This window comes from Protopterus annectens, chromosome 1.part1 (assembly GCF_019279795.1).
Source record: "Protopterus annectens isolate FY-2018-M chromosome 1.part1, PAN1.0, whole genome shotgun sequence".
NCBI lineage: Eukaryota > Metazoa > Chordata > Ceratodontiformes > Protopteridae > Protopterus > Protopterus annectens.
Genome location: NC_056726.1, coordinates 1,920,292,887 through 1,920,315,442, shown reverse-complemented (window position 1 = coordinate 1,920,315,442; position 22,556 = coordinate 1,920,292,887). Strand labels below are relative to the sequence as shown.

The following is a 22,556-nucleotide window of genomic DNA, read 5'->3' as shown; positions in this document are numbered from 1 at the left end:
TGAGAAAGGAAAAAGGGAGAGGGAGTGGGAATGAAATGAAGGGAGTCACTAGGGTAAGTTATGAGAAAGGAAAAAAGGAAGAGGTAGTGGAAATGAAATGAAGGGAGTTACTAGGGTGAGTTATGAGAAAGGAAAAAGGGAGAGGGAGTCACTAGGTGAGCTATGAGAAAGGAGGAAAGGAGAGGGAGTGGGATTGAAATGTAGGGAGTCACTAGGGTGAGTTATGAGAAAGGAGGAAAGGAGAGGGAGTAGAAATGAAATGAGTGGAGTCACTAGGGTGAGTTATGGGAAAGGAAAAAGGGAGAGGGAGTGGAAATGAAATGAGGGGAGTCACTAGGGTGAGTTATGAGAAAAGAAAAACGGAGAGGGAGTGGAAATGAAATGAGTGGAGTCACTAGGGTGAGTTATGGGAAAGGAAAAAGGGAGAGGGAGTGGAAATGAAATGAGGGGAGTCACTAGGGTGAGTTATGAGAAAAGAAAAACAGAGAGGGAGTGGAAATGAAATGAAGGGAGTCACTAGGGTGAGTTATGAGAAAAGAAAAAGGGAGAGGGAGTGGAAATTAAATGAGTGGAGTCACTAGGGTGAGTTATGAGAAAAGAAAAAGGGAGTGGGAGTGGAAAGGAAATGAGGGGAGTCACTAGGGTGAGCTATGGGAAAAGAAAAAGGGAGAGGGAGTGGAAATTAAATGAGGGGAGTCACTAGGGTGAGTTATCAGAAAGGACAAAGGGGCAGAGAGTGGAAATGAAATGAAGGGAGTCACTAGGGTGAGCTATGAGAAAGGAAAAAAGGGAGAGGTAGTGGAAATGGAATGAATGGAGTCACAAGGGTGAGTTATGAGAAAGGAAAAAGGGAGAGGGAGTGGAAATGAAATGAAGGGAGTCACTAGGGTGAGTTATGAGAAAGGAAAAAAGGGGGAGAGAGTGGAACTTAAATGGGGGAGTTACTAGAGTGAGCTATGAGAAAGAAAAAAGGGAGAGGGAGTGGAAATGAAATGAGGGGAGTCACTAGGGTGAGTTATGAGAAAGAAGGAAAGGAGAGGGAGTAGAAATGAAATGAAGGGAGTCACTAGGGTTTGTTATGAGAAAGGAAAAAGGAGGAGGGAGTGGAAATGAAATGAAGGGAGTCAGTAGGGTGAGTTATGAGAAAGGAAAAAAGGAGAGGGAGTGGAAATTAAATGAAGGGAGTCACTAGGGTGAGCTATGAGAAAGGAAAAAGGAGGAGGGAGTGGAAATTAACTGAATGGAGTCACTAGGGTGAGCTATGAGAAAGGAAAAAAAGAGAAAGGGAGTGGGAATGAAATGAAGGGAGTCACTAGGGTGAGCTATGAGAAAAGAAAAAGGGAGAGGGAGTGGAAATGAAATGAGGGGAGTCACTAGGGTGAGTGATGAAAAAGGAAAAAGGGAGAGGGAGTGGAAATGAAATGAAGGTAGTCACTAGGGTATGTTATGAGAAAGGAAAAAAGGGAGAGGGAGTGGAAATGAAATGAAGGGAGTCACTAGGGTGAGTTATGAGAAAGGAAAAAGGGAGAGGGAGTGGAAATGAAATGAAGGGAGTTACTAGGGTGAGTTATCAGAAAGGAAAGAAGGGGAGGGAGTGGAAATAAAATGAAGGGAGTCACTAGGGTGAGTTATGAGATCGGAGGAAGGGAGAGGGAGTGGAAATGAAATGAAGGGAGTCACTAGAGTGAGTTATCAGAAAGGAAAAAAGGGGAGTGAGTGGAAATGAAATGAAGGGAGTAACTAGGGTGAGTTATGAGAAAGGAAAAAGGGAGAGGGAGTGGAAATGAAATGAAGGGAGTTACTAGGGTGAGTTATCAGAAAGGAAAGAAGGGGAGGGAGATGGAAATGAAATGACGGGAGTCACTAGAGTGACTTATGAGAAAGGAAAAAGGGAGAGGGAGTTGAAATGAAATGAAGGGAGTTACAAGGGTGAGCTATGAGAAAGGAAAAAGGGAGAGGGAGTGGAAATGAAATGAAGGGAGTCACTAGGGTGAGTTATGAGATCGGAGGAAGGGAGAGGGAGTGGAAATGAAATGAAGGGAGTCACTAGAGTGAGTTATGAGAAAGGAAAAAGGGAGAGGGAGTGGAAATGAAATAAAGGTCATCACTAGGGTGAGTTATGAGAAAAGAAAAATGGAGAGGGAGTGGAAATGAAATGTAGGGAGGCACTATGGTGAGTTATGAGAAAGGAAAAAAGGGAGAGGAAGTGGTAATGAAATGAGGTGAGTCACTAGGGTGAGTTATGAGAAAGGAAAAAAGGGAGAGGGAGTGGAAATGAAATGAGGGGAGTCACTAGGGTGAGTTATGAGAAAAGAAAAAAGGGAGAGGGAGTGGAAATGAAATGAGGGGAGTCACTAGGGTGACTTATGAGAAAGGAAAAAAGAGAGACAGTGTGGAAATGAAATGAATGGAGTCACTAGGGTGAGTTATGAGAAAGGAAAAGAGAGAGGGAGTGGAACTGAAATGAGGGGAGTAACTAGGGTGAGTTATTGCAAAGGAAAAAGGGAGAGGGCGTGGAAATGAAATGGAGGGAGTTACTAGGGTGAGTTTTGAGAAAGGAAAAAGGGAGAGGGAGTGGAAATGAAATGGAGGGAGTTACTAGGGTGAGCTATGAGAAAGGAAAATGGGAGAGGGAGTGGAAATTAAATGAATGGAGTCACTAGGATGAGTTATGAGATCAGAGGAAGGGAGAGGGAGTGGAAATGAAATGAAGGGAGTCACTAGGGTGAGTTATGAGAAAGGAAAAAGGGAGAGGGAGTGGAAATGAAATGGAGGGAGTTACTAGGGTGAGCTATGAGAAAGGAAAAAGGGAGAGGGAGTGGAAATGAAATGAAGGGAGTCACTAGGGTGAGTTATGAGAAAAGAAAAAGGGAGAGGAAGTGGAAATGAAATGAGGTGAGTCACTAGGGTGAGTTGTGGGAAAGGAAAAAAGGGAGAGGGAGTGGAAATGAAATGAATGGAGTCACTAGGGTGCGTTATGAGAAAGAAAAAAAGGGAGAGGGGTGGAAATGAAATGAAGGGAGTCACTAGGGTGAGTTATGATAAGGGAAAAGGGAGAGGGAGTGGAAATGAAATGAAGGGAGTCACTAGGGTGAGTTATGAGAATGGAAAAAGGAGAGGGAGTGGAAATGAAATGAAGGGTGTCACTAGGGTGAGTTATGAGAAAGGAAAAAAGGGAGAGGGAGTGGAAATGAAATGAAGGAGTCACTAGGGTGAGTTATGAGAAAGGAAAAAGGGAGAGAGAGTGGAAATGAAATGAAGGGAGTCAATGGGGTGAGTTATGAGAAAGGAAAAAGGCAAAAGAGTGGAAATGAAATGAAGGGTGTCACTATGGTGAGTAATGAGAAAGGAGGAAAGGGAGAGGGAGTGGAAATGAAATGAAGGGAGTCTCTAGGGTGAGTTATGAGAAAGGAGGAAAGGAGAGGGAGTGGAAATGAAATGAGGGGTGTCACTAGCGTGAGTTATGGGAAAGGAAAAAAGGGAGAGGGAGTGGAAATGAAATGAAGGGAGTCACTAGGGTGAGTTATGAGAAAGGAAAAAAAGGAGAGGGAGTGGAAATGAAATGAAGGGAGTCACTAGGGTGAGTTATGAGAAAGGAGGAAAGGAGGGGGAGTGGAAATGAAATGAAGGGAGTCACTAAGGTGAGTAATGAGAAAGGAGGAAAGGAGAGGGAGTGGAAATGAGATGAAAAGAGTCACTAGTGTGAGTTATGAGAAAGGAAAAAATGGGAGAGTGAGTGGAAATGAAATGAAGGGAGTCACTAGGGTGAGTTATGAGAAAGGAGGAAAGGAGAGGGAGTGGAAATGAAATGAAGGGAGTCACTAGGGTGAGTTATGAGAAAGGAGGAAAGGAGATGGAGTGGAAATGAAATGAAGGGAGTCACTAGGGTGAGTTATGAGAAAGGAGGAAAGCAGAGGGAGTGGAGATGAAATGAAGGGAGTCACTAGAATGAGTTATGAGAAAGGAAAAAAGAATGGGGGGAGCAGAAATGAAACAGATGGAGTCAGGTAGGGTGAGAGCATGAGCATTCCCAGTGAGAAGAGAGATGGGAATTGAGCATGGTCTTGAAGGCGGAGTAGTTTTGGATGATTTAAATGTGGGGAGGAAGTGAATTCCATAGAGGAGCGAGTGAGAAAGACAGGAGAAATTGCCCTGGAGCTCATAAGTGTTTGTACTCTTTGAGGACGTTCTAGTTACTGGATCTGAGTAATCTGTCAGCATTATGCAAGGTGAGTATGGAGGACAGGGAAAGGCAGTTAGTGGGTTTGAAAATGAGTGTGTGAGCTGTTAACAGTTGAATGTAAGAGAGATATTGGGGGAGTTCCAGCCAGTTCAAGGGGTGGAATGCATCACAGTGGCAGGAGGAAGATTTGGTTCTGGTAGCAAACGTAGGGATTTTATTGTATGTATGACAGTTTTGACTTTAGGGAGGATTGAAAGTTGGTGAGGAGAGGGGCTCCATATAAGTGGGAGGGGATGAGGTAGGAAATCGAGAATATATGTTTGTATGAGGGAGTGAGATAACGTCTGTGATTATACAGCATTCCCAGCTTTTGGTGCGTTTTCTTAATACTAGTTTGTATATGAATGTCAAACTTTAAATGTTCATCAATGATAACACCTAGAAGTTTTGTATCAGAGGCAATTTCAAATGGAATTTTATTCTGACTGATTATGGAGAAGGAATTTTTGTTGATAGATGTGTTTTTTAGATGAGGTAAAGATTATGATTTTGGTTTTGATGCATTGATAGCAAGGTGATTATTCAGCATTCAAGACTCCATACAAGAGAAGGCATCTTGTATTAGTTGCTTGAGTTTGGGGAGGGATTAAGCATAGAAAATTATAATGGAATTGTATATGTCTTGGACAAGTTTGGTATTAGGAATGCACTGATGACAATTATTAATGAAGATGTTAAAAAATAAGGGACTTAGTACTGAGCTTTGTGAAACTCTTGTTGGGGTGTGAAGGAAGGAAGAGGTACTATTGTTCTACTTTACGGCTTGTTGTCTATTAGAAAGGTCACTGGAAAAACAGTTAATAGAGGGAGGGATTGAGAAGAGAGAGTTTAGACAAGAGAAGGCTGTGGGAAAACCATATCAAAGGCCTTTGATAAGTCTAGGAGAAAGGTAGGTGCACTACTGCAAGAATCTCGGGCACGGTTGTTGATGTCATGGAAGGACAGAAGGCTAGTGGTAGTACTATGTCCAGGTCTAAATCCACATTGAGTAGGGGAAAGAAATTGATTGTCTAGGAGGTAGGGAAGGAGTTGCAAGTGTATGCATTTTTCAAGGACTTTTCTAGATAGGGGACAGTATGGCCATAGGATGAAAGCTGGCAATTTCAGTTTTGATTCCTCCTGTGTGGAAGGGAATGATGAATGATTTCTTCCAGAGGAGAGGTACAAGGGATTCTTGGATTGAATGTGATGGGTATTAACTTCATCTAATTTGTTACAACCTAAGAGTGGAATACAGAATTTGAGGTGGGTTTCCAGTTTGGAAGCATAGGTATGTGTTCCCCTATGCAAGTAATGTTTTTTATTCATTTTTTTGTGGGGAAATGCCTTCATAGTCTCTGTAAAGAATTGCTTGGTTGTCATTAGCTCAAGTATAACTTGTTAGTCTTTATAAATTTGCTTCCTATATGGCATTTCTATACTTGAAAGAATATAGCTAAATGCTATGTACTCTGATGTTTGTATTTAGGTAATGACTTTCTATGAGTGCAATGACCTTGAAGTGAGAGTAAATGTCTATGTTTCTCTGTTTTTGTAAAAATTATGTTTTTTTGTTTTGTGCTAAGATATCTGGTTAGATTTGCAAGTGAGTTTCAATGGTACTGCGGAATTATGTTCAAGGTGTTATTTTTTCAAGGTATTGCAACTTGAGGAATCCTAGAAGATCTTATTTTTTTCTTTTCTTTTACGTTATTCTTCCTATCATAATTTATAATTCATAGAAAAGCATTAGAGCAACTGGCAGTGAGGTGTTCTATGCTGCAACTGAATTTGTATTCTTTAATTAAATAATCTGGAATGTTTAGCATCCTATGTCTTAGATATATGTGTTGTACTAAGAGAATTGCCAATATCCAAGGCACTATCAGCCAATATCAAAAAATAATGGATCAGTTCTTAACACTCTAGAACATGTACACAGTTTAATTGGTACAGTATCTGTCAGCACAAAAAACAGTAGTCAGTATGTATCACATCCTTGATATCATGCAAATGAAAGGAAGGTGGAGCATATATGTTTTTGTGTTTGTATAGTAGTTAATCTGGTGTGACAGACATGCAGTCAGCAATAGTATGACCAACCCAAATGAACTGTCTGACTGGGTATGGGCAGAAGAAGAAAATATCAAAGCGGAATTATAGACATAATGCTTATAACATACTAGTGGATCATAACTGAGAAAACCAACCATGGCCATTATTTATTTATTCATGTATGAATGTATGCATTTATTTTCTGTTTATTTATTTATGTATTTATTTACTCAACTGAAATTTGAGGTTTGTTCAAATTTGAATTTGAATCTGAAGTTTGGCAACCAGGTAGGTAGCTGCTCCATAGATTCTTTTTTAGCAAGTTCTAGGGGACAAGGTCAAGATTAAATGCAAAATACGTAAACAATTTATTACACATAATAAAATACCATGATTTTAAATGTGGAAGAAAACTGCAAACCCTCAGAAATAAGAGGAGAACATGTGAGCTCTGCAGAGACAATGAACAAAAGTCAGCACCAAACCCTGTACTTCCTATCTTTACCCTGTTACCCTCATCCTTTTCAACAGTATGAAGAACTGGAAATAAATGCAGTGCAAAATAACTACTATCTTAACAGCACCCAATGTTATTAAAAATATGGTACTGCCTTGGAAACTTGTAAAATGGATCCCCTAAACCAACAAAGTGATAAAGGTATTTCATTATTTTTTTTCAGTCTAAAGTATATATGCATAAGCATGCAGCTTCTAAATACAGATGAGTAAATGTTTGTCTGCTTGGAAAAATGCTGTTGTGTCAAACGTGGTAATGTTGTAAAATGACATCTGTACCTTGTCTAAATGTCATAGTCTGGCTGCATTATTGCAAAATTGAACATTTTGTAGTATTGTGTCAGTAAATTAACTGCATAAGTAATCCCTTACTTTAATAGTTCGGTCACTGGATGCTAACTATGTTTAAAATGTACACTTTATGACAAAGAAGCACACCTGCAGTACTTTTTCCCATAAATATAAGATTCTGGTTATCAAATTAGGAGAACAACACACTGCTAATGTAATAGGTAAATGGTGTAACTTCGTTGAAGCCAGCAAGTTAAAACTGCACTAGAAGAAGGGAAATAGGATTATATGTGGGCATAGGGGAAAACAGGATCAGGCGGACTAAACATTACTGGCAGATTTCAAAGGTAACCACTGACTGAAGTAGTGTATATTAAATCATGGAGCAAAATGTTTCCAGTTTAACTGAATGGGCCAAGTACATTCTAAGAGTTCAGAGTGACAGGGTGGGGGACAAAAAACACATAAGAGCAGTAACAAATATGTACAGGAGTACTGGTGGGTTATCATGTAACTTCTGATTATCACAAGGACCCACACTTTCTCTTATTAGAGGATAAAAATAACACTAAGATGTGTAGTATATGATGTAGAACTGTTGTTAAGTCTGCAGTTGTTAGAGAAATACTAGCTTGTCTAGACAATGCATTCTGTTTATGGACATGGGAAGAACATGTTTTCATGCGCCATTGAGCAGCATTCATTTGGACTGGGAAATGGAGCAGTGATACAAGAAGATTGCAATGTTTGATTATATTCCTGCATTCTTCCTCATAGGTAATGACATTTATGGCACAGTATGTTGTACATTCCACATAGACTATAGTGGAGATAAGCACACGAGAAAGCCGACTGGCTGAATACTCTTACCACCAACAATGGCAATAATGTAGCTACTTAGTAATAGCATGATGGCCATAGCTCTCAACCAATCAGAGACAAATCTCAACAGAATCAGGGACTAATCCTCAAATAATCAGGGACATTTTTTTAAATATTTGTACTATTAACCTGAAACATTTGCAGAATATGAGAATGTGGATTAATATAGAGTTTGCTGATGTAAAATGTCTATAACTCTGAATTACTATCATTACTTATTAAGAGCAATTCACCACCTTTTCTTCAGTAGTCACCAGTTTTAAGAATGATTAAGAGGGACAGACCTACAATCTGAGTCTACATCAGGGAAGTCCCTGAAGATCAGGGACAGTTGAGAGGTCTGATGATGCCTGAACCCGGACCATGGTTATCAAAAGGTGCCTGATGCTGGCTGGAAGAGTCTTATTCAGTGGAAGCCATGGTTAGTTGAAATATGTTTAAATCTGACATGAATCTGTCAAAAATTCTAGACTTCCTTTACAAAGGAGAACTTAGAAAGAACATGCATTGACAGGAGAGACAAACACAGCTGAGAGATACAGGTGTTCAGGAAAGTAGCCACAACATTTTCTGATTCGCAAGAAAAGAGGAAGTCTGGATATTGGGACCAGGGATTACTCTAAAGAAAATAAACTCTTGAAGTAGGCCTAGAAGAAAAAGCAATAGATCAGTTGGTGGTATCAATAGCCTGCCAATAGGTGGAGCTAATCTTAGCACATGAGATGCGTTTTTAAGACATTTGGACATAAAACATTCAAGAAGGGGCTTCCAAAATTTGGACGTAAAACATTCAAGAAGGAGCCACCTTATAGTCTGAGCAGAAGGGGACATAGCTAGTAAACCTGTGGCAGCCTTTCGTAAGAGTGTGTGTGTGTGTGTGTGTGTGTGTGTGTGTGTGTGTGTGTGTGTGTGTGTGTGTGTGTGAGTGTGCGTGTGTGTGCATGCACGTGTGTGTGTGTGTGTGTGTGTGTGTGTGTGTGTGTGTGTGTGTGTGTGTGTGTGTGTGTGTGTGCGTGTGTGTGTGTGTGTGTGTAAATAAAATTCAAAGAGTGTGTGTGTCAGCTACTTGGGCAGGGACAGGAAACACTGGTTGGACAGAGAGGGTGCTGGAGGTCTTGGCTTTGTCACTCAGCTATAAACTCAACTCTATAGCTGTGCCAGTGGGGAGTCTTATTGGGGCTCTGAAGAAATTGAGAGAAACCAGCCCTGGACTGACTGTGGTCTGTGTGTGCTCTTAAGGGAAATTGCACTTAATGCAGAGAGTTGCATCTGTTAATACTGTGTGTGTCCCTTTTCTCCTCTCAGTGGATGTCCCCCACTGTTGCCATTGGCAAGGACTGAGGCACCTTAATTACTTGGTGGCAGTGGTGTATTGTCACAGTTAGTAATGGAGAGATATCACTAATTCCTCCTGGAACATATGTTGAGTGTTTGCTTACAAAATAACATTGGCCAAGTTTTAATTATAATTTATAAGATTGCATTGACATTCTTTAGCTTCAGGCAGAGGTGGGAGAATTCTAAGGGTGCAAGTGATTATAACTCTTATCTCTATCTGGATGTGGTAAATGTTGGCTATTATATGAATCAGCAGTGTGCATTGACTATATGCTGTTAACACTAATTACCCTCATATATTATTTGGCTCTTGCAATAAAGCATTTAAATCCCAAACCATCACAGATGATTTCAGGCAGCTGGTACAAACTGTGTGACTGTGACTCCAGTCCTTCACACTGACGTTGGCAATATTCCATCACCACATGGGAATCAACAAAAAGTTGCATGCTTTACATCAAACAATCAAGGCAAACATGTTCTATTTTTATATATAGTTTGTTTTTCCTTATATCGCTTTCTTGTAATTTGTATTGCTTTCTTCTGTTTTGCATATTGTGGTATATTTTCATTACACTGTGTTTTAATTGTATTCTGTTTTCTATTGCATATTTAACCTAGGAAACAAACCAGAACTGTCTTTCTTGTGAGTCTGTCCCTAGTGTTGTTGTGTTTTTAAACTCACTTTTTTCTAATTGCCTGACCCTTATGTTAATTTGCTCAAAGAATTCCTTCCCTGCCCTCTTTGTTTGATTATTGCCAGTAAGCACAAAATTATCATTTTGTTAAGTCACTCCCCCTTAAGTTATTTATTGGCCTTGGCACTGTATTTCTAAGAGCCAGAATACTAAGTGCCCACACCTATCCAGTCTATCTTGTTCCTTAAAGTTGGTGGCTTTCTCCTTAGATTGTTACAGCTTAAGTTACCCCTCTTTCATATTTAACTGCTTAATGCACAGTGCAGACACTTAGGATATTAACCTTTTTATTTCCATCTTACTTTTAAAGACTGCCTCATCTGGTCCAAGACCACCAATTATTGTTGAGCCCACCATCTGCTTCTCAGCAGTCATCTTGGAATTATTGCTCCTGTTTTTCTCCTGCTGAAAGAAGCACAGGGGCATTATTTTCAGGAAACTGTTTATCACCAGAAAGTCTGATAGCTACTTCATAGGTGCCAGTTTGGAAGCTGTGCTTCTGTTTTGCTTCTCATCTTGGGATTAGTGCCATTGTTTTGTTTCTGGTGAGAGTAGAATCAAGGGCATTGTATCCCAGAAGGGTGAAGCTGCAGTGAAACCAGTACTAATAGTAGCCCAGTAGCAGACAATTTTCTGAGTTCCCACTATTCCTTGTTATTGACAAAGGTGATTCTTTCCTTTTACTTTTCAGTACGAACTGCTTGATTAATTACTATCTATCCTAACTTCAGAAAAATCTCCCTAAATACTTTATCCATAAATAATCACGGTCTAATTTAGTAGTTTCCCCTCAAGTGTTTGGCAGTGCTGGGTATAGATGCAAACACCTTGAGTTATGACTTTTCCTGTAAAAGTACCCTTAAAATTTTACCAAAACCTAGTTAAACACAAGTACTTAGCAGTAACAATCACTGCCCCCAGAGTTATAAAGCATATACTCCTAACTTTACTTTATATTCTCAATGCAATCATCTAGCCAGCAGAAAAGAGCCTATTGCCATGGATATGAACATTCCACTATCTGTTTTACCAGCATATGGGCATCTTCAGGCAATAGTTAGCATTTATGCTGGCTAATCACTTATGCTGATAGATTACCTTCAGTCCAAACTGGTGAGGTCCAAACATAATGAACTAGAGTTCACCTTTTTCCTTCCCTCCCGCTCCACTCTCAGCAGTACAGAACACACTAAAACGCCTTCATATTCATAAAGAGTCAGCAAGGTCCTTCCACAAATAATCTGCATTTTAATGAAAGCCTTACAAAAAGAAAGGAAAAGAGAAACTAATTTTACTATTAACCTGACAATATCCAAGTAATTTCTAGTCATGATGTTGGAAAAGAGTCATTTGTCAGTTCCAGTATTCTGAATAGTTAGATTATTCTCCACATATGGGACAGAAGATTGTTATGCTCGGTCTAGAAGTATCTCTCTTAATTTCTCAAAGACAGACCGATTGCCATGTCATCTGTACAATGGAGTTCTGCCTATGTTCACCACATGACTCCTTCATAATGATGTAATTAGTTTTAATGAATGGTTCACATAGAAACAGCTTATAGTAAATTATGCTAATGTAAAACAAAACTGCTTTTGACAGTGCATCATGGCTGTTATTATTTGCATCCTTGCATGGGAAACTCATGCTACCCTTGCCTCTGCATTTTGTGACAGTTAATATCTTCAGATTGTTTGCTGCAGTATCTATCCCTCTCCCTCTGTTACCTCATGAATATTATATAACTCAGTTCAACATATTCTATAGGACTCATCACTTTCTAATGATGGGGCAAATTCCATCCTTGAAAAAGGTATGATCATCCCTACTCTGTAATAATTGCAACAGGAATACCCAAAGTTTACAATGTTTACTAAGAAAAGTCTCTTAATTCACAGTTTTCTTAAAAATGAAATAATAATGCTGTTCCTGTACAGTGACATTTCTGCTCATAGGCTTAGGGGTGTTTTTGAACTCACATTATTACTTGATAAAATATGTAATATTGTCCTTTCTTCAGCAGGGTTGAAGCACATTTTTGTGATTATAATTCTTTGATCTTCCACTTTCAAAATGTCTCCACTAGGTATTTCCCACTCCTCCCAAAAAGCATGTTAGTAAATATTTCCACTTTCCAGTTCAAGGACTGAAAATGTTGCTTATGATCTTTCCATTTATGAATCAGCCAAATATAATGTCTTTTTTATGAAATTAAAGAAACATATATTGCGACCACAGTGAAGGAGTCATCCGACATGTTAAGTGAAAAATCATCCTTAATTAAGGGAATATTACTCACAACATATTTATAACAAGTATATTCTGTTTAGCCATCTAAAAGTGTTAAATAATTTATATGGTTCATGGCATAATCAAGTTCATCATGAAGGCTGTCTGTTCTCTCCTTCTATGCTGTTTGTCTTTTGCTCTTCTATAATTGTAAGTCTGCCCCCATCAATTCACTGTCAGGTTTGTCATATCTTATTGATATACCATGTTCCATATTACCTTGTACTGATTCAAAACATTAAATATGCAGTTTTGTTACTCTGATTACATTGCATTATAGAGGATGAAGAAATAAGTCATAGCCTGTTATGTGATTTTAAGTGATGTCAATACTTGCGTTTTAAATTGGTGAACCTTGTAATGTCAGTGTGACAAACCCATAAACAAAAATGTGCTTAGATGCTGTAAAATAACATAGATGTAAAAATATACACATTTACAAGGAGATTTAAAAAGAAGAAGAATCAGAAGTCCAAGTACAATGCATAATAAAGACATTATCAGGTGAAGTAAATGTGGTCCAGTTAGGTTCATAGATTAGTACTAGGCAACTGCACTTGCGAGCCATTTTAAGCACAGCCAATTATCCCCTGTGAGATTCAAACCCTGTACCTTGTGTTTGTAAGGCAAGCACTTTAACCATTAGGCCACCCTCCCAATGTTTTTAGTTATTCAAGTATGAAGAATATTTTGACAGAGAAGAGAGTTGAAATTGTAGAATACTAAACGCTGCAATAGAAGAGATAATACCAGGAGAAGTGGATGTTAGATATATAGTATAGAATGGATCGGACATAAGGTGAAGCAGTGGGTATGAAGGTAGATGTTGCAGAGGTTAGGAGATTAAGAAGACGTGGTTTTCCGAGAAGAGAGTAATAGTGCCCCCATGAGAATCAGGTAACATGGCCTGTGTCTGATAGCTGCACTTATATTATTCAGTTAGGTATTGTTTGAACTGAGATGTGTACTGTTTGCAGTCTCTTTAATTTTAGTAAGATCAGGTGGCAAAGTTCACCACAGCTTAGGGGCAAGAACAGAGAAGTTGTTGTCTGCGTAATGATGTTTAGTGGATCAAGAGTAGGCTCATTAGTAGGCTGGCTTCTTAGACTGTAGTGTGTGTTGAATACAGTTAGTCTTGGTGTGGATGGTTAGGGGGATGGTACGTCTTGGCATATCATAGGGTGCATGTGTGTCTTAGCATGATATGGGGGGATAGTGGGTCTTGGTGTACATGGGGGGTTGTGTGTCATGGATTGTATCCTCCTACAGATTCATCACTTTGAATTACTTTTCATTCTGATTTTGAACTTAAAGCCCATAGGTGTCATAGTTTTCAGTTTATGAATGTTTTCATTACAAAACTTTTGATTTTTCTAAGTATATCAGCAACTTACACAAACTTTACATTTCTAGCAATATCTTCGCAACTTTTTTCTTCATTTTCTATGCAAACTAAATATCTTTCCCCATCTACCACACATAATGTTTTAAAGTATCACTAATTTCTTTTTTATTTTCCAAATCCTTTATAGGCTACATCATTTTTATTTTTTCTTCTCTCTCTGTACAGGGTATCATCTCAGTTTCATATATTTATAATTAACAATGTATAATGCCTTGTTACTAGCACAAGTAAACCTTTCTTAATTGTCAAAGTTTTTTTATTAATCTCTACTGTGTTCCCCACTAATACTTTACTATACAACTTATACTACCCACAAGGCACCTATCCACTTTTCTAATTTTCCATAAGAGTTAACTGCACTACTAGAAATCAGTTCATTGATATCCTTGTCCATTTTAAAGGCCACCCTTACTTGCCTAGCTCGAACTTAGAGTAATACCAGATGGTGTCAGGGGAAAACTATATCTGTAAAATTAGTATAAAAGGCTACATAATATAGTTATTTTAACTGCCTTTTTCCTACTTCCAAAACAGCTGACCTCATACTCAAACAATGTTAGCACCTTTATTTTTCAATCCTACATTTTACCTTACAGTATACTTCCTGCTGATACTGTGGCATGTCTCACAATCAAGTGGTAATCATTTGACAATTGTGATTATATCATCATTGGAGTTTGCTGAAAATCCAGCATCATAGATGATGCCATGACACAATCAGAAGACTTTGCCATGTTATTCTGTACTATCATGAACACTTGTGGACTACCATGCAATCATAACATCTTATTACAATGAAGACATTATATAAGAAACACATTGCTGTTAACAAATCTAGTTACAAGACTGACTACAAATTTACTAAACAGGGTAATGTTGGTGCAAGACAGGATCAAAAAATGAGGAAATTGGAAACTGGAAGGTCTTCTTTTGGTTTATAATGGCTGGTATGTTTAGATTCAATAACCATTATTTTATGAAGGTGGGTTAGCTGATAGTGGTGAAGACAAAATAGCTTTCACTATAAACAATGCAAGTGGATCTACTTTGTATAATCAGAGACAGTTACATGAACTGGACCTCTTTCTTATACCATAAAATCTTGCTAATTGAACAGCCCTAATACAGTGATTAATTGTTTGAAAATAAAGGACCACTAGGCATAACAATATTACAAACCTCAATTTCAAGTTGTTAGAGGATTTTAGTGCTCTAGATGCTGCGGTGGTACTGCAGTAGCATTGTTACCTCACAGGAAGAGGTTCTCCCGTTCGATTCTCGGCTTGGCTTTGGAGTGTCTTCTGTGTGGAGTCTGCATGTCCTCCCCGTGGTTGGGTAGTGTTTGAAAGATGTGCGTAAATGGCCGTGCCTTCGTTGAAGGTTGGGCGTCGAGCTGGCACCTCGGTGTTTTGTAAAAATCTACTGCAAATCATTAGTTGACAGGAGTTCCACTGTGGTGACCCCTTACCGGGAAAAGACAAACAACAACAAGAGGATTTTAGTGCTGCCCCCTGATATATTTGTTTAATACTAGCTTTAAGAATTGTGAAGTTCCACGTGAATGGAAATGCAGGGTTATTAGGTTCTTGCATAAAAAGCAAAGTATATCTTCCATTAATAATAAACTACGCTCCTATTGTCATTCTAGCCTGTGTTGGGAAAGGAATAGAAACTAGACTTAATGCTGGAAAGGGTAATCCATGGACTAAGTCAGCTAAATGTGGCAGTTATATGTCAATACATGTTCATGCATAATTGATCAAATGTTGCATGTGGCCTTGCTTTCTGAAACAATACTATTTCTCTACTGGAACACAGATTTAAAATGGATATGGTTTATTTAGATTTTATTCAGGATTTCACCTTGATTATATATAATTTACTAATGATAAAATTGAGAGATTTGTCTCCTGGAGATCATCTAGTAAGATGAATTTATAAATCACTTAGTATTCAAATTTCTGCAGCTGACATTGGTGGTCATAGATCAGAGGTGCATTCTATGCCTGAAGGTGGATAGTGGCAACCTCTAGATGGTCCTAAATTTTTAACTAATGCTTTGTCAGTCTAACTTTTGGTCAAGAGTATCTTTTGTATTATTTATGGACACAATCTGAAGATTGGCAAAATTAGTATCAATATAAAAAGTTTGTAATTTTAGTAAGATTTACATAAAATTCAAGCTTGCACTGAACAGAATCAAATGGAACTAAACATGAACAAATACTAAATTCATGCCCTTTGAATGCTCTAAGTTGGGAATGCATATACACCAGGTCACAGAGTTGCAAAATTGGGTTCTACAATGTTGGGCATATTAATAGATGCATGAACTTAAGAAAGAAAAATCTTTTGTTCCCTTTATTTGTTAATTCACAGTGGTATGGTGGTTAGATGTTATTGTTATCGTCTCACAGCAAGAGGTTCTCTGGTTCAATTCTTTGCTGGGAAGCCTTCTGAGTGGAGTCTACATGTCCTCCCTGTGCTCTCTGTTTGCATGTGTTTTCTTGGGTTTATCTGATTTTTTCCCACACTCCAAAGACATGCAATATGGGGAGTGGATACTCTAAATTGACAGTAGATATGAGTGTGTGTGTGTGTGTGTGTGTGTGTGTGTGTGTGTGTGTGTGTGTGTGTGTGTGTGTGTGTGTGTGTGTGTGTGTGTGTGTGTGTGTGTGTGTGTGTGTGTGTGCGTGTGTGCGTGTGTGTGTGTGTGTGTGTGTACATGTGTGCGGGTGTGTGCATGTCTGTGCATATGTGTGCGTGCATGTGTGTGTGTGTGTGTGTGTGTGTGTGTGTGTGTGTGTCTGTGCATGTGTGCTGTATTTAAGAGCAACCGCTGCAGGGATTTCCTTTTGGCAGTATTAGTATTAGCTTTAGATGATGGTCTTTGTTGATGGGACACCCAAACCCCATATGAAAAATGGGAAAAAGGGGATACAGATGAATGGATTTGTAAATCCAATATGAGAAATGCTGAGCAGGTATGTCTTTTCTGCTATATCAAATCTAAATTCTGCAGCTTGTTACTACAAGGGATTCAAAATTATTTGACTAAAATGATTGATTTTGTCAGTACAATGCCTTATTTTCCTTGACTCAAAATGTTCCTTTTTGTACATGAATGGCTAGGTTTACAAGTCTCTAAGGTATTTGGATTTAAGAGACTCTTGAGAATTTATTATTTTATTTATTTTTCATTTGTTTACCGAGACTGTCCAACTGGGCCATTGCCCCTTAGTGGAGGCCCAAGGTGAAAAGCTCCATCACAGTACAAAAAAAAATGACAGCACAATGTATATAAAAACAACAATGGAAAAAAAATATTCCAAAAAGCATTACATAGGTCATATACGAAGTAGGTATAAAAAGTGAAATTCTAAAGCAGAGAAAGACTAGTTGGTAGCATGAATAGTTTATAGCATTAGTGAAAGAAAATAACTATTGAATAGTTATATATTATGATATTGTTGGTACATGCTGAGAGAGGCAAACATTCATGATGTACAAAAACGTGGATTTTTGACTCTTTTTATAGAAGCTTATATGAGACTTATTTTTACATTTTTATTATTTTTTTGAGGGGGGGGGCACTGTTAAATTTAAATTAATTAAATGTAATTTAAAACATAAATAAAACTGCAAGTACTTTCTTTTTGTGATAGGGTAGTTAAACACTGGAATAAGCTTCCAAATGAGGTTAAAGTATGAAGTGGTGAATAATTTTAAGATAAGGATGGAGAATTATTCCGTTGACAACACATTTATTATTAAATATGAAGTTGAATAGCTAATAAAGACTGCTGTCCTTGTGTGTATCCTGAACTTGATAATCCTAGACTAAAACAGATGTACAATACCAGCTAACTCTGTACCTTTAGATTTATAAAGCCATTCATCCCAAAAAGCTCTCTCCTGGTATGTCCATTATCTTCCATGTGGGTACTACAGTCTATCAGAAAGAGTAGAAAGCCAGGTGATAGTATCCATTTTAGCACGTCTTACATCTTCCACAAAAAGTCAGAAACCTGCATATTCCAGTTTTGCACATGAGCAGTTGCCAGGGTTTCCTTTTTGCAGCTCGCAGCCTCATTAAGAAACACAGTTAACAATGAAGGCAATGCCGACAATGTTAACCTCATAAATACTGCATTTGAGTCTCCCCAGAACTTCTCAGGTCCACTTATGAGTATCAGAAAAGTCCAAAAATCACAGACAGACCTGATGGAGACAACCAGCAATCTCAGGGTCATGTTTTATGCTGATGTGAAAATAACTTTTCATATTGTGTAATTTTCCAACAGATATTTTCACTTGATTGTGTAGATAAACTGAATTTGTTATTCTCATCTGTACTACTAATCTGGTACTGTAACAGACTACCATTATTAACCCTGCAGGTGTTGAGAGCTCACATTATTTCTTTACGCAGATATCTCATGCTGAACTAATCTGGGTTACATGGATGACCTAGCTACTGTGCCAGGGCAAGTGTTTATTACCTTCAGGCCTGGGATCCAAAGTGTGTCTGACTATGTCAAGGCCAGAACCCATGACATTTTATTTGAATTATTATAATGACCACAAGGTTACAATCAACATAATTCTGAGGCATAGCAAGAAACACAAACCATTCATTACAGCACTGTGGAAGCCACAGAGAATGCATTATTAACCATATTCATATTTAGATTTTAATAGTTTCAGTTCCACAGTGTTATGTTATCTCATTCCATTTTAAAGTAGTTCTCATATGCAGACTTAAAAATATGAAACAAAAAGTCTGCAAACACAAGCCCATATATAGAATACAAAGTGCAGCATGTAAAACTAAATCAAATGAAGCATGAAACCAATGTTGCTAGTGAGCTGAGGAATAGCCAGCAATGTTTCTTTAGTAATCAAAAATCCTTTAAGCTTTTCTTTTTTTGTACACACTCCTTTTCCACAAATGTACGTTTACAGATACAATACCAAAGAGAATGCCAAAAAAGCAAAATCTAGTTAATGAAATATACAAGATCCAGTGACAGGACATAATTTATATTTTACAGAGTTGTGGTTACATTGATAATTTCAGGAGCCACACAGTTTTCTTTTTCCCTTCTCACCTAAGTGACCATCAAGCTTCTTCCACAGAGCCCATTTATTTCTCCAAGCAGCAGACAACAGAACCAAACTATCAGTTGTACAAGCTGTGTGAGTACTTTTCCATCTCATTGTAATCATAAATTCATGACACTAAGAGCTCCTTAGTTAACTCCCTTATAGGTTCATAGGTTCATAGGTTGGTACTGGGCTATCTGCCCGAAGGCATATATTAGCCCAACCATGTTGTGCGGTATTCACCTCCACTTTAGTAGTTCCCTTGAACCTTGTACTAGCAGCTAGTACCCTTGTTCCCTATCTAGTATTGCTGTTGGTGTGATCCCCGGTGTGAACTTTCTGTTACCCATTCACTCATCAAGGTTCCTCTTGAAGAGTGATAGTGAGGGGCTCTGTCTTATGTATATCGGGACCCTGTTCCATAGTAAGGGAAGTCTCTGCGAAGGGAATCTATCCCTCCAGCATGTTCTATTCATTGTTGTGTTGAGGTTTATATCCCTAGAGCATGTAGCTTGAGTAGATTTGGTTTTGCTAAGATGGAGCATGTTCAACAATTCTGGGTTGGACATGGCTTTGTACGTTAGACAGAAATCGCCTCTGAGAAGGCGGTATGCAACAGAGAACAGTTTTAGCTTTTTCAATCAAGCTGCATAGGGCAACTGTTTCAGGCCAGTAATCCTCTTGGTTAGGTACCTCTGTGGTCTCTCCAGCTGCTGGAGATGTCTAGCCAGGTACATTCCAATTGATGCATTGTACTCAATAATGGGTCTGATGAGGGAAGAGTAGAAGGGCAGCATTACATCCTTAGATCTTGATGCGAACCCTTTCGTGATCAGATGGGTCACAAAGAAGGATTTTCTAACCACTTTGGCAACATGGTTATCAAAGAAAAGCTGACTATCTACTTGGGTCCCTAGATCCCTTATTTCTTCTTCAGATTTCAGGGGATTACCTCCTATGTTGTAGTTTGCGGGTACTCTGTTTTTTCCAAAGGGGATTGCTATGCATTTTTTTGCATTTAGCTTGAGACCATGGCTTTGACACCATACATCAGTCTCATTTAGGCCCTTCTGGAGGATCTCCATGTCAACTGGAGACTCTATTATAGCCCCCAGTTTGCAGTCGTCCACAAACTTAGTCAGCCACAGCCCTTCCGTGCTTGCCTGTACTTCTGAGAAGTATATGCCAAACAGGAGGGGCCCCAGGACAGAGCCCTGAGACACACCACTCGTTATTGGTCTGGATTCGGACATAGATCCTGCTACTCTTACTTTATGGGATCTGTCTGAGAGCCAGTTTGCGATCCATCTTGTGACATAAGGGTTTATGCCCAGGCTGGTGAGCTTATCAATAATACCTGAATGGGGAATGGTGTCAAATGCTTTAGCAGGGTCAAGGTAAGCCGTGTGTACCTCCTTTCCCTTATCTATAGCCTGAGTAACTGCCTCAAAGAAATCCACCAGGTTCAGGAGGCATAATCTGCCCTTGACGAAGCCGAACTGTGTGGGGTCCAGCGACTGGCGGTTCCCAATCTCTCCATTTATGAGTTCCATAATGATTCGCTCCATAGCCTTACAGATCAGACTGGTCAGGCTTATTGGTCAGTAAAAATTATTAAAAATTATCTCAGGAAATGCCTCCGAGTCTCAGTCCATTTACTAATTACTGTTTGAAACCTGTATGTTATTTCTTTTAAAATCTGCTTATCACAAAGTTGTAGTATATACAGCTCTCCAACAAGTTCACTGTATTCGCACTCAGAATATTTTTCTAATCTATATGCATTTATTGGGATCTTTTGTTTAAAGCTTAGTGAGAACAGAGGAAGAAATAAGCCGTTTATAGGCACTGATTGCATGTAAAACCCTGAAATTTGTTGTTTTGCTGCTGAGCAGGGCACCCATTTGATTTTTTTTGTTTGTATTTCTCTGCTCTTATAAGTTGCCTACATTGGCAAAGTCTTCAATCAGAGATGCTCAGCCACACTTTTGATTGTTTTATTCTGTGGTCTGACTAACTACAAGCCTAGGAACTCCAAGGGTACTTTAGCATTTCTTACTGAGTCACTGAAATAGCTATGCACTTATTTTTTATATTTACATGTATGTGAATCAGAATAGTTTTTGTTTAAACTTTAGTCAGAGTAGAGACACCCCCCACCCTAGAGTATTAAGACACTGGAATCACAGATCTGCACTTTCCAGCTCTTTAAAGTCAGCTTAGAAATTGCCTCATGGTCACTGAGAACTATGCTACTACTTAAACAATCTACCATAGTGTGTCAGAGATGTAATTATATAATGTTTTTGGAGGGAAACTTCTGGCTTGAAGACACTAACAAATAACAAGGCTGACTGCACCACATCACGCCACACTAAATCAGTCTGAAGTACCTCACACCAAATACATAAACCTACAAATGCTGAGGCTTTTTGAATTAATCCACCTAAGCAGAGGACTGCTAAATGTAACTCAAAAACAAGTACCATCAGCAAACCCCAAAATGCACATGTCACAGGAAGCACCCAGCACAAAGCATACATCTGTGAGTTATGCAGACTCAAGCCAAATGCCCATAAGGCAAACGATTAAACATACAAATATCCTTGGCATAGGTGACCCCATAGTTAGACACATTGATGCAAAGTATCACTGGCAATTTCCTATTAAGCACCAGGATGTATCACATCACAGGACTCAAGTTCCTGCACTATAAGTACACAGATGGCACAGACATTGTACATGTAGGTATAAATGACTTGATGCATTCCTCCCTCGACTATATTCATTTTTATTTATTTATTTTACTTTACATTTGATAACCAGGTGTGTATGACTGAGCCAAAAAGGCCCATTTTCAGCAGAGACCTGGGGAGAAAAGCTCCACAAAGAAAAATAATTACAGATACATTTAGATATTTAGACATGATCAGTATACACACAAATTACAATAGACATGTTTTTACAGTGGTATGCAGCACTTCAACAGTTATAGTGGAGAGAATAAACAAGAAAACATTAATTTAAAAATAAAGGTTATAAATAGATTTGTGGTGTACAGCTGAAATTTGGAACATTGTTAGAATACATACATAGTACATAGATACAGTACATACATTGTACATTAGCCAGAGTTTGTGAGCAAGAGTGAGTACTGTTATCAAGTACTCTAGGCTTAGTATGTGTACCTTATCCATTTTCACTAGACTGGGGAGCAGTCATTGCACTGCCAACCTTGCTTGAGACATTGCCTAATGAGGTTTTAAAGGAGGCTATGGACGATGTGTTTTGTATGATAGTGGGGAGAGAGTTCCATTTCTTAGCCACTGAACTACTATATAGTGTGTCTCCAAAGCTATTATAGCTGTTGGTGACTTCTAGTAGTAGTATATAAAAACAGGCATGATAAATCTTTTGAAACATATCTCAGAAGCAGGTATGAACCTAGCTTTAAACAGTATTCTTCTATCACCAAAAGTTATGCAACAATATGATCAAAGAAATTAACTTCAACAACTAACTTAGATTTTGGTGCCATTCCAAGGGGATGTAATATATATATATATATATATATATATATATATATATATATATATATATATATATATATCAGTCTCTGAAAAAATGGTAGACAGTTCAAACTGCTTTGCCAAGGATGGCCTGCACTTTTCTACTCGAACTTTTCAAATATTTATTAAAATATTGTCCACCTCCATTGTGTCTTTTTAGGCAAAGCCGGTCATCAAAAAACTTC

The 22,556-nt window shown here is 38.5% G+C and overlaps 1 protein-coding gene across 2 annotated transcripts in view; it reads left to right on the top strand.

Annotated features, from left to right (window-relative positions):
• Window positions 1–22,556, top strand: part of LRFN2 (leucine rich repeat and fibronectin type III domain containing 2) — a 4,336,860-nt gene that overhangs the window by 1,334,956 nt on the left and 2,979,348 nt on the right. The gene's annotated exons all lie outside the window — the stretch shown is intronic.